This window comes from Scyliorhinus torazame, chromosome 5, assembly GCF_047496885.1.
Source record: "Scyliorhinus torazame isolate Kashiwa2021f chromosome 5, sScyTor2.1, whole genome shotgun sequence".
Lineage (NCBI taxonomy): Eukaryota > Metazoa > Chordata > Chondrichthyes > Carcharhiniformes > Scyliorhinidae > Scyliorhinus > Scyliorhinus torazame.
In genome coordinates this window covers 139,884,885-139,899,994 of record NC_092711.1, presented here as the reverse complement: position 1 = coordinate 139,899,994, position 15,110 = coordinate 139,884,885, and positions in this window count along the sequence as shown.

Here is a 15,110-nt window from a genome sequence, read left to right as displayed (position 1 = left end):
TGCCTCCAGTCTAGAAACGCCCATCGATACCTGCCCTCTGTTTCCCTTCTCTTAGCCAACTTCTAATCCATGCAGCCAAGGACCCATCAATTCCAAACATTTAATTTGCTAACCAACCTGCCATGTGGCACCGTATCAAATGCTTTCTGAAAGTCCAAATATATAACATCCATGGCACTACCCTCATCCACTGCCTGTGTCACCTCGTCAAAGAACCCAATTTGTCAGACATGACCTGCCCTTGACATGTTGACTGTCTAGTCTTCACTTATTTTTCTCTAAGTGTATGTTTATCACATCCCGTATTGTGGTCTCCATCAGTTTTCCCTCATTATTGATGTGAAGCTGACAGCTCTGTAGTTTCCTGGGTTATCCCTTGTCCCTTTCTTAAACAGAGGCATCACATTTGCAATCCTCCAGTCCCCCAGGACTAACGCTGTGTTCAGAGAGGCCTGGAAAAGTTCTGTCGCTGGCTCTGCAATATGCTCCCTTACCTCTCTCAGCAATCTAGGATGCATCCCATCCGGGGCCTGGCGACCTCTCTACCTGGAGTGCTGCCAGCCTTTTTAGCATCTTTTCTTTATCCATCACTATACTGCTCAGTTGCTCAATACCCACATTTTCAACTGGGTCATTGTCACCACCCTCTAATTTGATAAAGACAAAAGCAAAGTACTCATTTAGTACGACTGCCATACCCTCCCTTCAGTGAACAGTTTAGCCTGCTTGTCCCTAATCTTTTACCATGAATATGTTTGAAGGACATTTTGCTGTTTGTTTTAGCACAGCCTGCCATCCTTGCCTCATGCTTCCTTTTAGCCTCCTCTATTCCAGCCTTAGCTTCTCTCCTGCATGATATACTCTTCTTGTTTTCTATTACTATTATTATTCCGGCATGCATCATATGTCTCTTTTTTTCGTCATTATTTTTTCATTAACATCCTTAGTCATCCAGGGTACTCTAGCTTTGGATATTCCGTCTTTATTTCTCATGAGTATGTAGCTAGCTTCCACTCTATTCAGCTCTCCTTTGAACATCTGCCATTTTTCATCCCCCGTTTTATCCACCAAAATGCATTTCTAATCGACCCGCTCCAGTTCAACTTTTAGACACCTAAAATGTGCCCTTTTCCAGTATGGGATCTTAATCCGTGCATGATTTTTATCCTTTTCCAACTTCATATTGAATCATATTATATTATGATCGCTATTTCCCAACTGCTCCCCACTCCTGACGTTCTCCACCTGCCCTGCCTCATTTCCTAGGGTGAGATCCAGCATAGCCTGCCCCTGGTAGGACTGGAAATGTACTGTTCCAGAAAGTCCTCCTGAACATGCTGCAGGAATTTCTCCCCTTCCATGATGCCCCACACTCTACCTTCGGCTAATTGAAATCCCCAATTATCAGAACCCTACTTACCTGCAGATTTCCATAATCTGCCTACAAATGCTCTCTTCCACTTCCTCTCCACTATTTGGCCGTCTATAAGAAATACCAAAGAAGGTCACCACTCCCTTCATGTTTCTCACCTCCAACCTTATAGATTCTAATTCACAAACTGCATCTCCTTCAAGGGCTATGATACTATCTTTGACCAAGGCTGCGACACCTCCCTTTTTACCCACCCTGTATATACTTTAAAAAAAAACAAATTTAGAGAGTACCCAATTCATTTTTTTTCCAATTAAGGGGCAATTTAGTGTGGCCAATCCACCTACCCTGCGCATCTTTGGGTTGTGGGGGCGAAACCCATGCAACACGGGGGGGGGGGGGGAATGTGCCAACTCCACACAGACAGTAACCCAGAGCCGGGATCGAACCTGGGACCTCGGTGCCGTGAGGCAGCAGTGCTACCACTAGGCCACCGTGCTGCCCTACAACCCGTTTCTACTAAGAACCTTCTAACCCGGGACGTTAAGTATTGTTATGGGCCAGGGTTTAGAGAATCCCAAAATGTATCATGGAGTTCGCCTGACCCACAACTTTTACTAAATTGTGGTACGGGGAGCTCACGGCCCACTCTACAGGTGTGGTACAGCAGAAATGGAAAAGTATTTTTTAAAGCAAAACAATGTTTATTCAATGAACTCAAGTTAACCTTTTTAAAACATACAGTGAACATCTTAGCAACCATTAATTCAAATACAACCCCCAAAGAATACAACACTAAGTAATGCTTAATAACTTCCCAAACAACATCCAGAAGACCGAAGAAACACCTGTCAACAGAAGCACATAAGCTTAAAGTCACTACTCAGAACATTTATAATTCTGAATTCACCAAATGATCAAGTGACAGCCTTTAGATTTCAGAGAGATACCCGTACACCTTCTGGCTGTGACTGCAGCTATCCAGCTCTGAAAACGAAACTAAAACACGTCCTGCAGCAAACAGCCTAAAACAAAAGGAAAAAGCTCACAGACAGCCCGGCCCCACCCACTCTCTGACATCACTGCAGTGGTAAACACCAATTTCTTAAAGGTATTCTCACATGACAGTATCCAGTCCTGTTTTGGCTTGAGCCATGTTTCTGTCACTATACCCCCGGAGCAATTTCTGCTTCCAGTTCCCCAGATTTGTTCACTATACAACATGCATTTACATACAGACAATTTATCACTGCCCTTATCTCTTTCTTGCCCTTTGGGAGGCGACCATTTATTTGTTCGCTGTCAACACTCATGCATTCCCTCACTTCCTTTTCCCTGTTCCCCATCGTCTCTCTTTTGCTCTGATTGGAACATCTCACACTAGGTCCATTGGTCAACCTATCCCCCTACCGTACAAGTTTAAATGCACCCCCACCACACTATTTACTCTCTCGGCCACGGGGTTGGCTCCATTTCGGCTCCGATGAAGCCCATCTCCTCTAAACAGCTTTCTCCATTCCCAAAACTAATTCCAATGTCTCAAAAATCTGAACCAGGCATTTATCTCCCTGATCTGATTTTACGAGCCTCTTCCTTTGATCTAATGGAATCTTTAACTTTTCTTGTTAGCCACGGTTACATCACTTTTCCTCTCGGATGTTTGTTCCTTAAAGGAATCTATATTTGTGAAATGAAAGTCGCCAAAGACCGAGAGGACCATAGGCTGCTCTCCCCTTTGTGAGAGAGAGAGAGAGCTGACTGGTGGCGATTTAACCTGAAGGTCACCACACCTCGAGCGAGGAAGTCGAGAAGGCGGGGCCTTTATGGATAATCTCAGCCGTTACGGGAGTTGAACCCATGCTGTTGACGTCGCTCCGCATCATGAGTCAGCCATCCAGCCAACTGAGCTAACTGACCCCCTTGTAAATATAAAAATAATTCCTTAAATGTTAGCTATTGCCCGTCTCCCATCTTACCATTTAATGTGGTTTCCCAGTCCACCTCAGACAACTGCCCCTCGTGCCCTGAGTTTTCTGATGAGAAACACCCACATAAATTAAACAAAAGATTTATTTGTTGTCACATGTACTGAAGTACAGCGAGAAGTATTTTTATGCAGCCAAGGAAACGTACACAGTAGACAAAAAGAATATTCGACAGAGTACATCGACAAACAGTGATTGGTTACAGTGCAGAACAAGGGCTAAACAAAGCAAATACATGAGCAAGAGCACCATAGGGCGTCGTGAATAGTGTTCTTACAGGGAACATATCAGTCCGAGGGAGAGTCGTTGAGGAGTCTTGTAGCTGTGGGGAAGAAGCTCTTCCTATGTCTGGATGTGCGGGTCTTCAGACTTCTGTACCCTTCGCCTGATGGAAGGGTCTGGAAGAAGGTGGGTCTGCCTTCCTGAGGAATGTAACCATGTGACCACCATAGTCCATCTTCATGGCAATTTGGCATGATTTTGGGGGTTCCAAATAGACATGGGAACCAAATATCTTCCAGCTTCCACACACCCTTTCACTCTGTGATCCATGTGAAATTTGAAGCATTCACAACGAGGCTCAAAGGGCAGCAGCTCACTGAAGGCAAAGTGGTGAGAGCGGCCAGTCCAGCAGAAAGGAACCCTCCGACTATTCCCATTGGCCAACTGTCAGAATGAACACAATGCAGTCCTGGGTGCAAATAAGCACAGAAACAATAACAGCAGAATCCAACCCCTGTAATCACTTTTGAACTTGCTGGTGTCAAAGCAAATCCAATGAATCACAAAATCCCTTCTGACATAGAGCAAGGGAATGCCCTCTCCCCAGTGTGAATTCGCTGGTGTGTCCTCAGGTTGAATAACTGCGTGAATCCCTTCCCACACACAGAGCAGGTGAATGGCCTCTCCCCAGTGTGGCTGCGTCGATGAATCTCCAGCTTTGATCGGACACTGAATTGCTTCCCGCAATCATCACATTTCCACGGTTTCTCCACATTTTGGGTCTTCTCGTGTCTCTCCAGGTCGGACAATCAGTTGAAGCCTCATTCACAGAGAACACGTGTATGGTCTCTCCCCGCTGTGAACGGTGCGATGTGTTTTCAGGCTGTGTAACTGGTTAAAGCTCTTTCCACAGTCAGTTCTCTGGAACACTCTCACTCGGGTGTGTGTGTCTCAGTGCTTTTCCAGTCACACTGATGGTTAAAATCTTCTCAAGCCGACAGATCTCCTTCTAGATTCAAAGGCCGAAGATATTCATGTCATTATTAATTGAGCGACTCTGTCAGATCTAGATGGTGTTTGGAGACTTTTGTCAGTAATTCCTCCTCTTCTAATATCCTGTAAAGACAATTTACAAAAGTCATCACTGCCAGTACAGGATAGAAATGCAGAACAGACAATTCTAGTTTCTCTGGAACATTCTTTTCTCTCTCGTTCCCCACAAGCTGTAAGTCTCCATCCCGCACTCTCTCTCCATTCTCACTCTGCTATATCTAATATCCACCCTCCCAATTCTCCTGAAGGTGCTGATTCAGGCTGATTGACAGATCCATGCTCACTGCTTGCAGTCCTGGACACAGAGATTATAACACATATTGGCTGCACATGGCCATTCGGCCCATCGAGCATGCCAAACCAGTGAATGAGATGATTTGCTCACGGCTTCCTGTCCTGGGCACAGAGATCATAACAAACAGAAGCTGAGTCGGTCATTCGGCCCATCGAGCCTGCTCGACCATTCGACGAGATCATTGGCTGATCTACCTCAGCACCATTTTCCCCACACTCTTCCCCCATATCCCTTGATATCTTAAAGATCTAGGAACCTATCAATCTCTGTCCTGAGGCTCCATGGTCCTCTGGGGTAGAGAATTCCAAAGCTTCACCACATCCTCGAGGGAAGAAATCCCTCCTCATCTCAGCGTTCTCTCCATTTTCCTGCCTGCTCCCCATAACCCTCGACTCCCTAACCAATCAGAAATCTGTCTGCGGGTGACCACATGAAGCGGGCGTGGGAGTAGCTGCTTTTCCGCAGGTTCTACGCACCACTTGCCTATAATCTGTCATTTATCCTGATTGCCCGGCACTCGTCTACTTAATTCATAAATTAATATTTGTGGTCATGTCCCTGGAAGATTTGGGGATTAGGTTTGGTGAGATTATGCTGAAAAACATCAAGAAAACCATCGGTAAAAGAGCACAGGCGGATTCAGTGGGGGTGGAGCTACCTTTGCTATTTTTTTGAAAACATTTTTATTGCCATTTTGCACTTACGAACAAAACTTTGCAGAACAATACAGGAACAACAATAGTAATAATCAACACAATAGTAAAGCCAACACATGTATCCCAAGCTGTCACCGTATCTGTGACAGTGGTCCCAGTTCTACCCTACATTATTTACACTCGTGTTAGTAGTAGCAAGAGTTACAGCCAACTTTACAAACATATTCAGCGCCATTGGGGTTACTGGGTTATGGGGATGGGGTGGAGGTGTTGACCTTGGGTATGGTGCTCTTTCCAAGAGCCGGTGCAGACTCGATGGGCCGAATGGCCTCCTTCTGCACTGTAAATTCTATGATTGCCAGGACTCTTCACCTCATTTGTAAATTGCCTTCATTTTGTTGGTTGGGGGAGTCCTTGAGGGAGGTGAGGCCAGTCTGTCTTCCTGGATTGGCACGTGTGGGAGGAATGTGCCCCCTCCTGCGAGCGGCCTTCCACTGCCTTCCAGCTCTGTTCTTTGTGGCCTCCCTTTCATGCAGCCGGTGGTCCCTACCCTCCCCCCCCCCACCTTTCCTAGCTGCTCCCCCCAGTTAGCTGTTGGCTGCGAATAGGTCTGTGAAGAGGCTTACGAACCTCTTCCATGTGTCGTGGAATCTCTCCTTGGACTCCCTCATCACAAACTTAATTTTCTCTCGTGGCAGAAACCCGGCCAGATCGGAGGGCCATTCCGAGGCCCTGTTTGGCGCTGCCGAATTCCAACCTAGCAGAAATCTCCGCCTGGCTATCAGTCAGTGAGGCGAAGGCCAAAAGCGTCTGCGCCACATCCCTGTCCAGAGCCCTGGATGCTCCGACTCCCCGAAAACTGCCACAATGCGGGCACGGCAGCATCTCGATCCCCACCAGCCTGGCATAGCCTCGAAGAAGGCCATCCAGAACTCAAAATCTGGGGCAGGACCAGAACATGTGGGTGTGGTTGGCGCACGCTTGTCCTCCACCTCTGGGAAGAACCCGTTGATACGTATCTTGGTAAGGTATGCTCCATCTTGAGTTGCATCAGATTTAGCCTGGCGCAGGAGGAGTTGATCCAGTGCAGCACCTCGATCCAGAGTCCTCCCCCCTATCTCCATGTCCAACTTGCAAGTACTATAAGACGGCTGTTGAATGTGGTGATGAATGACCTTTTCTCTGAGTTGTTCGTGGATGTCACCATACTTGCCATTCCCTAACCAGTCCAGTACCACCATTGTATCCAGAAATGTGTGCCTAGGTCTCTGGGGGAACATTCTTGTCTCCTTATGGAGAAAGTTGCGCAGCTGCATGCGCCTGAGCTCATTCCCCTTCAGGAGCTGGAGCCTCCCTGAGTGTTCCCTCGGGGTCTACTCTCAGTGCCCCTCCTTTGGTCCTCCCTCCATGTACCAAATCTATCCTCACCTGTTTGAACCTGTGGTTGTTGCAGATGGGGGCCTCTATGGACATCACACCATGTTTGAAGTGGCACCTAAACTGGTTCCATGTCCTTAATGTGGCCAGTACCACTGAGCTCCTGGAGCGTGTGTGTGGGCTGGGGGGTGTTGCGGTGGCCAGCACTCTGAGAGATGTCCCCGTGCAGGAGGCTTCCTCCATTTGGACCCAGTCTGCCTCCGGTTCCCTCAGCCACCCCCTCACCGCTTTGGCCGCCCCAGTGGTAGAATATGAGGTTAAGTAGGGCCAGGCCTCCCACGTCGCACCCCCACTGTAAGATGGTCTTGCGTATACTAGGGACTCTTTCCCCACTGCCCCCCAGACGAAGGCCATGATTAACTTTGAGACGCCTTTTCAACATGGCGGCCTGACCCTTTTGAGGTCTTTTGACCCTGTGCTTTCCGGGGCTCTCTCGGAGGTGGCAAAGATGTTGACTGCCGACATTCTCCGTGTTATTGACCAGTGCGTGCTGATTCAATATCTGTGAGCTCATGAGGCCGAGCTGCAAAACACCATGAAGAGACTCGATGATCCGGAGGAGAGAATCCTGAACATTGAGCAAGATGCCTCCTCGGCAGAGGGAACAATTCAATCCTTGGAAAACCGTCCCGAGTGATGTGGTGGACTCCTGGAGGTCTTTTGAGAACAGAGGGTCAGAGAAGAAACATCTGAGTCGTCGGCCTACCAGAAGGTGTGGAGGGTAAGGCTCCCATTAGATTCTTCGAGGACCGGCTGCCACGTGTTCTCAAGCTGGGTGTGAAGCCTGGGGGTTTCAAATTAGAAAGGGCATCGGATCCTGTCTGAGGCCGAGGGATAGTTTTCATCCCAGGCCTGTAAACATTCACTTCCACAACTTGAAAGGTGTTATGGGCCAGGGTTTAGAAAACTCCAAAGTAGATCATGGAGTTCACCTGACCGACAATTGTTTATTGATTTTGGTTCCGATGAGCACAAGGGCTGCCTTTCAGGTGTTATTCAACAGAGGCCTTAAGCACTTTTCATCAAAACAAGCTTTATTCTACAAATGTAGTTAACATTTTTATAAACACACACACTAAGCATTTTTATCAACTACAAACATAAATACCCCACACAGCTACAGGAATCTATGTATCACCCTTAATAAATTCCCCCCTTTAACTGTTCCAATTTAATAACAAGATCCCATAAACCAGTACCTCCTGTTCAAAGCTGTGGCCCAGCACACAGCACTCAAGACCTGGTTTGGATGCTCTTGTTTCCTTTCCAAATTAGCAGGTTTGAATTCCTTCCAGAAAGCAATTATTTCTTTTCAAGTTATCAAGTAATCTGGAAACAGCTTTTAAACTGACGATAGAGAGACAGGCCAAGACTTTGCTTTCTTACAGCAGCCAAATATGAAAACGAAAGCAAAAATCTCAGAGCCACCAAAACAGCCCCAAACCAAAGTGAAAGTAAAACCCACTCCCAGAGCCACAACCCAGCTTCACCCACACAATGACATCACTGAAGCCATGTGATAAGACAAAAATATATCTTAAAGGGACACTCCCATGACAAAGGTCCTGAAGACCGGTCAGGAAAGGAGGAACCCGGTTCCATGAGGGAGAGAATATTTCCTATTCCAGGACTTTTCAGCAGCCAAGCAAATGAAGCATTGCGGCTTCAATGAAGTTCAAAGGGAACTCAAGGCGCTGTGAGTGAATTATGTCATACTTTATCCTGCGACCCTGAAAATTGTATCTGACAACTCCGTTAAGTTTTTCGATAATCCAACTACTGCGTTGGCCTTTGTTAAATCCATGAAGGGCAAGGATTTGGAGGGATGGTTTGCAGCTCGGACTAACTCAGGCTCTAATCCGGACTCTTTCCCTATCATGTAGTCTATAGGCCACCAAATAGTAACCGGATGGTAGGGCAGGCAATAAGCAAAGAAATAACGGATGCATGTAGAAATGGTACAGCGGTTCTCATGGGAGATTTTAATCTGCATATCGATTGGTTTAACCAGGTTGGTAAAGGCAGCCTTGAGGAGGAGTTAAAAGGACGTGCCCGGGATAATTTCTTGGAACAGTATGTAATGGAACCTACAAGGGAACAAGCGGTCCTAGATCTGGTCCTGTGTAATGAGGCAGGATTGATTAATGATCGCATAGTTCGGGATCCTCTTGGAAGGAGCGACCACAATATGGTGGAATTTAAAATACAGTTGGAGGATGACAAGGTAAAATCAAACACTAGTGTTTTGTGCTTAAACAAAGGCGATTACAATGGGATGAGAGAAGAACTAGCTTAGGTAGACTGGGAGCAAAGACTTCATGGTGAAGCAGTTGAGGAACAGTGGAGAACCTTCTGAGTGATCTTTCACAGTGTTCAGAAATGGTTCATACCGACAAAAATGAAAGACGGTAGAAAGGGGAAAAATCGACCGTGGATATCTAAGGAGGTGAGGGAGAGTATCAAATTGAAGGAAAAAACATACAAAGTGGCAAAAATGAGTGGGAGACTAGAGGACTGGGAAGTCTTTAGGGGTCAACAGAAAGCTACTAAAAAAGCTATAAAGAAGAGTAAGGTAGACTATGAAAGTAAACTGGCTCAGAACATAAAAGCAGATCGTAAAAGCTTCTACAAATCTATAAGACAAAAAAAGAGTGGCTAAGGTAAATATTGGTCCTTTGGAAGATGAGAAGGGAGATTTAATAATAGGAGACGGGGAAATGGCTGAGGAGCTGAACAGGTTTTTTGGGTCAGTCTTCACAGTGGAGGACACAAATAACATGCCAGTGACTGATGGAAATAAAGATATGATAGGTGAGGACCTTGAGATGATTGTATTCACTAAGGAGGCAGTATTGGGCAAGCTAATGGGGCTAAAGGTAGACAAGTCTCCTGGCCCTGATGGATGCATCCCAGAGTGTTAAAAGAGATGGCTAGGGAAATTGTAAACGCACTAGTGATAATTTATCAAAATTCACTAGACTCTGGGGTGGTCCCAGAGGATTGGAAAGTAGCAAGCGTGACACCACTGTTTAAAAAAGGAGGTCGGCAGAAAGCGGGTAATTATAGGCCGGTAAGCTTAACTTTGGTTGTAGGGAAAATGTCGGTTGTAGGGAAAATGCTGGAATCTATCATTAAGAAGGCACTAGCGGGGCATCTGGAGGGAAATTGTCCCATTGGGCAGACGCAGCATGGGTTCACAAAGGGTAGGTCGTGTCTGACTAATTTGGTAGAATTTTTGGAGGACGTTATCAGTGCAGTAGATAACGGGGAGCCAATAGATGTGGTATATCTGGATTTCCAGAAAGCTTTTGACAAGGTGCTACACAAAAGGTTGCTGCATAAACTAAAGATGCATGGCATTGAGGGTAAAGTGGTAGCATGGGTAGAGGATTGGTTAACTAACAGAAAGCAGAGAGTGGGGATAAATGGGTGTTTCTCTGGTTGGCAACCTGTAACTAGTGGGGTCCCTCAAGGATCAGTGTTGGGCCCGCAGTTGTTCACAATTTACATAGACGATTTGGAGTGGGGGACCAAGTGCAATGTGTCAAAGTTTGCAGACGACACTAAGATAAGTGGTAAAGCAAAAAGTGCAGAGGATACCGGAAGTCTGCAGAAGGATTTGGATAGGTTAGGTGAATGGGCTAGGGTCTGGCAGATGGAATTCAATGTTGCCAAGTGTGAGGCTATCCATTTTGGGAGGAATAACAGCAGAATGGATTATTATTTAAACGGTAAGATGTTAAAACATGCTGCTGTGCAGAGGGACCTGGGTGTGCTGGTGCACGAGTCACAAAAAGTTGGTGTGCAGGTGCAACAGGTGATTAAGAAGGCTAATCGAGTTTTGTCTTTCATTGCTAGAGGGATGGAGTTCAAGACTAGGGAGGTTATGCTGCAATTGTATAAGGTGTTGGTGAGGCTGCATCTGGAGTATTGTGTTCAGTTTTGGTCTCCTTACCTGAGAAAGGACATATTGGCACTGGAGGGAGTGCAGAGGAGATTCACTAGGTTGATCCCAGAGTTGAGGGGATTAGATTCTGACGAGAGGTTGAGTAGACTGGGACTGTACTCATTGGAGTTTAGAAGGATGCGGGGTGGATCTTATTGAATAGATCGGATAGATGCGGGCAGGTTATTTCCACTGGTCGGGGAAAGCAGAACTAGGGGGCATAGCCTCAAAATAAGGGGAAGTAGATTTAGGACGGAGTGTAGGAGGAACTTCTTCACCCAAAGGGTTGTGAATCTCTGGAATTCCTTGCCCAGTGTAGCAGTAGAGGCTCCTTCATTAAATGTTTTTAAGATAAAGATAGATAGTTTTTTGAAGAATAAAGGGATTAAGGGTTATGGTGTACGGGCCGGAAAGTGGAGCTGAGTCCACAAAGATCAGCCATGATCTCATTAAATGGCGGAGCAGGCTCGAGGGGCCAGATGGCCTACTCCTGTTCCTAGTTCTTATGTTCTTACATTCTTATGGTGTTGTTGCCCTAATTTGTTATCTTTTATCCTGTTGAAGGGAGTTGTTATTCTGTGAGCGCCGATTGAATATCTTCTTCTTCGACTTCCGGGTGCGGCGATGACCAGCTGAGTCGCACGTTTCGCCCCCTTCTGTACTGTGAAGTCTATGAGATTTGAATTTAACAAAGAATAGGTGATGCAGTTGTTAGAAATTGGCTTAAGTGGAACAAAAAAATGTAATGAATTAAATAAATAATTTAAGTTTATAATGAAGAAGTATGGAGGATCTTATTATTTTAATCAATAGATTTTGAGCTTGCAGTGCACCGTCTCTTTAATAATCTGTAGCCCAAGAGACAGCTGATGATTAACTGTTTGAGATTTACAAGCAGTGAGAATCTGTGTGTTTTGTTTGTTTATGTGGATGTTCGTATATTTGTTATCCCATTGTTTTGGATTGCGTTGGTTTAAGGTTCATCTTTCTGGGGAATTAACTTGCCTGGAGTTTTAAATGACAGACGCTCTGGAAGTTTACCAAAGATGCAGAAGGATTAATTTTGGTCATTGTTGCCTTAAAACACTTGATATGTGGAGATTATTAAATAAAATGGGTCCACGATCGTGTCTCTGGTTGGGGCGAAAAAGGGTGGTGACGTAACGATGTCCAGTCGAAAACTTTTACTCCATCCCTTTCCAATCTAGCAGAGAATTAACCTTTGCCTGTCAACACTTGAAGATGTATTCATATTTTACAGGAATCAGGGTGGCACAGTGCTTAGCACTGCTGCTTCACGGTGCCGAGGTCCCAGGTTCGATCTCGGCTCTGGGTCACTGTCTGTGTGGAGTTTGCACATTCTCCCCGTGTCTGCGTGGGTTTCGCCCCCACAACCCAAAGATGTACAGGGTAGGTGGATTGGCTACGCTAAATTGCCCCTTAATTGGGAAAAAATAAATTGGGTTCTCTAAATTAATTTTTAAAAATATTTTACAGGAATTGGGAATTACATTTTAATTTTGAATTGTCAGAGATGTTCAGATTAATTAACCCATTTTGCCCCAAGCAGAATGGATCTTTCATGTTTTACTTTGCAGATAATTTGAGAGTTTTTAATAGACTTTCAATATTGCAGCAATAGTTGGCCCGAGATAAAATCTAGTGAAAGGAGGGCGGGCATCTAGCATGGAGTGACAAAAGACAGGAGGGATGGTGGAGTGCAAGGTTGCAATGACCAGTCTTAAACAACTACTAGCAACAACACCGGCATTAGGACCGTCAGATTTGACTTGCCCACTTCCACGTATACGGCTATAATAATGGGAATTACTACATTGCTGTAGTGACCCAACAATATAGAGATTATGCTCAACTTGTAGCCTTTTCCTCAAACAAGCCATCAGCAGTTGCTGCTGGATATAGAAATTAGATATAGAACACCTCTTTGTGCAGATTCTGAACATGGGAAGATTGAATAAGATCTCAGGTACTAGAAGTGCTCAGGGGGAGCGTCTATTACTAAAATGGGTGGATTACAGTGGTTAAGGACGAGAGGAGCAATCCAGTGGGATAAATGAACATTGAGGAAAGGAACATGTCTGTGATATGCAGATGGGAGTTGAGGAAGCAATGAATAGGGTAAAAGATGAGCCATAAGAGGAGGCCATTGTGACCCCGTTTGTCAATCGGTTACAGAGGAGTGAAGGAAGAACCAAGAACAGGATGGGCGATAGTTGAACAAGGCGGGACAAAGTTAAAAATGGAACCTATTTGATGGGTAATGAGAACGACGATGAACCAAAAAATTGACATTTAAAGGGACACTTTAAAAAAGAAACCATGCACACATAGTTTAGGTGGTTTCCATGGATATAAGGACAACATCTTTTGAAAAAGAGATGAAATAGACATTCATAGAACTCTGAAACCCAACAACACTGTTGTTTGAATTTGGGACAATTCTCTGTGAAAAAGAAATATAATTTAGCACGTGTACATCAAAAAAATGTAATTTAAATGAAAGAATAAGCCATCAAAATATGTTACTGCCTGGAATCAAATAGAAATGTTTTATTTGTATTTTAACAATTAAATGAGGATACTTTATTGGACTGCACAATTTCTCCAGGGCTCATAGAACATACAGTGCAGAAGGAGGCCATTCGGCCCATCGAGACTGCACCGACCCACTTAAGCCCTCACTTCCACCCTATCCCCGTAACCCAATAACCCCTCCTCACCTTGTTTTTTGGTCACCAAGGGCAATTTATCACGGCCAATCCACCTGACCTGTATGTCTTTGGACTGTGGGAGGAAACCGGAGCACCCGGAGGAAACCCACGCAGACACGGGGAGAACGTGCAGATTCTGCACAGACAGTGACCCAGCGGGGAATTGAACCTGGGACCCTGGCGCTGTGAAGCCACAGTGCTATCCACACTGTGCTACCGTGCTGCCCAATGAGTGCGATAGGATAGTAATTAGTGGGATGCATTGAATTGGACAGGATTCAGTAACAGGATATTGGTTAGGAGACAGGAAATCAAAACAACAAATGGGAATTGGAATTCTGGGTACAATTCAATGGAATATTTAAATTAGGCATTAGTACAGGACAGTCTTGAGGAGGTTAGTACATTGATAAAAACCTTCTCTTGGTAATGCATGTGTTCTTGTCTATGTTTTTATTTAAGAGAACAAAATGTGATACTCTGCCCACCACCTGAGGCATCGGGATCATACGTGGAGATATAATCAATAACTTTGAGATCTTTTGATAAGGTCACAAAGAGTTCAAGAATTCTGGCATGACATTTTGGGCACTGTGTAAGTGTGCAGATGAGGTACATGTGAAGCAACTAATAGGCTGGAGAACAGTTCAAAATGGACCCTTTATAGGGTTTGAAATGACTTGCGTTAGCACTGCTGCCTCACGGTGCCGAGGTCCCAGGTTCGATCCCAGCCCTGTCCGTGTGGAGTTTGCACATTCTCCCAGTGTTGCGTGGGTTTCGCCCCCACAACCCAAAGGTGTGCAGGGTAGGTGGATTGGCCACGCTAAATTGCCCCTTAATTGGAAAAACGAATTGGGTACTCGAAATTTAAAAAAATAAATGACTTGCCATTATGCATTGAAGAGCAGGTCCCATGCATGTACACCACGTGACAAACAGCTTGGCATGAAAGGTTAATGGGGCCAATAGAGTGAAACACCTTCCAATTATCAAGGCACTGACACATACTTCATGGAGAAAGTGGCTTTAAAACAAGTGAGATAGAATTAAACACTCCATTAGCTGTCGAGAATGAGTATAATTCATGTGAAAGGGTGAATAATTTGGAGTGGAACAATTAAGTGCATGGTAGTAAGTAAACTTGGTGAAAAGTATCCAGAAGATGGATACAGAGGAATGGGGAGCTGGAAAATATCTTGAGCCCATGCGTGATGTTACTTTGAATAAAACTGAGTGAGGTGACCTGCAAGTGGGGAGTGTCAGAGAAAAAGAAACATCAATCTAATTATTCTGAGATCACGTGAAAGGTACAATAGGTTATGGAATATAATAAAATTTAACAGAAGTTATGTGGTGGATTGTCTTCTCGCACAGATCACCCCATGCAAGGGCTAGAGAAAGGGATCAAGAAT